The following is a 2,895-nucleotide window of genomic DNA, read 5'->3' on the forward strand; positions in this document are numbered from 1 at the left end:
TATATATATATATATATATATATATATATTGTTTAATTGACAGTTCTAAATAATGAATAATCATATAATAATTAATAATAATTATTTATTTTATGATATGATGGCTTATAAGGTGACTGATGATGACAAAACTATGTCTTTAACACTGACTAACAACCTGGTTTCTTCTGATGATGATTTGGAAGACCTAAATACTTTCTTTCCTTAGACAAATAAATAACTTCCATTACTATTTTATTCTGATAATCTATATATGAATTAACTTTTTATTTGGATCTCCTAGTTCAGGTGCATGTGGAGGTACATTTATGGATAACTCTAGCCTCTAGTGCTTTCTTGGGTTGTTTTGTTGTGAATTTGCAAATTAAATTACATCTACATTACATGTTGAGCTTATGACAATATATTGCTATTGAAATAACCTACAAGAATGAATGGTGATTTCTATGGATTGAATATGATTCACAGTTGACAAATCTTTCTTTTAGGAATACAAACATTGTTGCTTGGTCTATTAGAAAATAAATAACTCCCATTAGATGGTGTAAAACTATTTTATGCTGACAATATATATATCAATTGGACTCTTATCTGGATGTCCTAGTCTGAGTGCTTGAGGAAGTATATTTAGTGATAACTCTAACCTCTACTGCTTCCTTGGGTTGTTTTGTTGTGAATTTGGAAACTATAGTTGCGCTACATGTTGAACTTATGAATTATATTGCTATTGAAATAACCTACAAGAATTGGTGGAGATTTATATGGATTGAATATGATTTGCAATCGACAAATATGTCTTTTAGGAATACTAGCATTGTTCCTTGGTCTATTAGAAGTAAATGAGTTAATTGTCTTGAGATGGTAAATAATTAGTTTTACTATATCTCATATTTTGAGATAAGGGAATCAATGTGTGGACAAGATTGTGAATTTGAGACTTCACATTATTGATAGTCATTGGTGAGATATTTTTGCTTATAATATTTATGATGTATTCAAAAGAAACATAATTGGTCTTTCTAAATATAGATTTTGATGATGTATGTATGTTTTATTCACTCTTTTTCTTCACCATTAATTTATCCGTATAAGTTTTCTTGATAAGCTCTTTTACGAGGCAATACTTTGTATGTCTAGGGATTGTGTACTTGGTTTTGAATAGAAGAAGATGGCTCATGCATTGTCAATGTAAACTAGTTTTACACTGATAGTGAATAAGAACTATTGATTTCATCATCCTACTAAATAATTAAACTTATTTGTAATTTTAGTCCCTCTATTACTAAATAAGTTTATAAGGTAAACTGATGGTGACAAAACTATGTACTTAACACTGACTAACAACCTTGTTTCTTCTGTTGATGATTTGGAAGACCTAAATACTTTCTTTCCTTAGACAAATAAATAACTTTCATTACGATTTTATACTGGTAATCTATATATCAATTAAACTTTTATTTGGATCTCCTAGTTTAGGTGCTTGTGGATGTATATTTATGGATAACTCTAGCCTCTAGTGCTTTCTTGGGTTGTTTTTTTGTGAATTTGCAAATTACATCCACACTACATGTTGAGCTTTTGACAATATATTGCTATTGAAATAACCTACAAGAATGAATGGTAATTTCTATGGATTGAATATGATTCACAATTGACAAATCTTTCTTTTAGGAATACTAGCATTGTTGCTTGGTCTATTAGATAATAAATAACTCCCATTAGAATATTTATGATGTATTCAAAAGAAATATAATTGGTCTTTCTAAATATAGATTTTGATGATGTCTGTATGTTTTATTCACTCTTTTTCTTCACCATGAATTTATCCGTATAAGTTTTCTTGATAAGCTCTTTAACGAGGCAATACTTTGTATGTCTAGGGATTGTGTACTTGGTTTTGAATAGAAGAAGATGGCTCATGCATTGTCAATGTAAACTAGTTTTACATTCATAGTGAATAAGAACTATTGATTTGATCATCCTACAAAATAATTAGATTTATTTGTAATTTTAGTCCATCTATTTTCACCAATTCCCAAAATTGACCTCCCCCCTCCCCCCAATTTTAAATGGACCGTCTTTCAAAATTTTGAACTAAAAAATGACGATTTAACATATTTTAAACGATGTGACATATTAATACAATGTATTGATTACTGTTGTTATGTAAACCATTAATGTCCTTTGTTTTTATTTTTGATAATTGGTGTATTAATCTATGTGTTTGACTTAGCTCATCTTTTATAATGAGTTGAAGTACAACTATTACCTTCCTTTAATACATTTTGATTATAAAATAAATGAATACTTCTTTTGATTAAATTATTATTTTAGATCCTTAACTTATTTTTTGGTTTTTTTTTCTATGCTTTAATTATTTTCCAGTTCTTAGTAGTCCCTTAACTATAGCTCTGTTAGTCAAATTGATCATTCCTATCAGTTTTCAGCACAAATTGTTAAGTAGAGCATATGTGTCATTCAAGACAAATCGTTATTTACAAAGGTGGAAGAGGAGGAAATAATTGAGCCATAAGTTACATGTAGGCTTGAGTGAACAATTTGTGCTTAAAGTTTAAAGAAATGATCAATCTCATTAAGGGAACTATGGTCAAAGGACCAATACAAAACAAAAAATAATTAAAATACTAAAGTGAAACTAGAAAATAAGTTAAGCGACAAAAAAAATAATTTAATAAAAACTTGTATTGTATTGCTAGGGAGTGTCATAAGCAAATTGGTTAAAGAATTCATAAAATAAAATTTAAGTCAAACACTTATCATTATTATAATAAAAGCAAAAGGGATTCGAACTATGAGTGTAAAATAAATTTTGTTTTACACTAACACTAATATCTAATGAAATTCATGTATTTTGCCTCATCACTTTATTTCCTC

General features: G+C 28.1%; 1 pseudogene; it reads right to left on the bottom strand.

Moving 5' to 3' along the window:
- The window catches only part of LOC101505521 (1-aminocyclopropane-1-carboxylate oxidase homolog 1-like), a 92,482-nt pseudogene that overhangs the window by 73,858 nt on the left and 15,729 nt on the right, over positions 1 to 2,895 (bottom strand).

This window comes from Cicer arietinum, chromosome 6 (genome assembly GCF_000331145.2).
Source record: "Cicer arietinum cultivar CDC Frontier isolate Library 1 chromosome 6, Cicar.CDCFrontier_v2.0, whole genome shotgun sequence".
NCBI lineage: Eukaryota > Viridiplantae > Streptophyta > Magnoliopsida > Fabales > Fabaceae > Cicer > Cicer arietinum.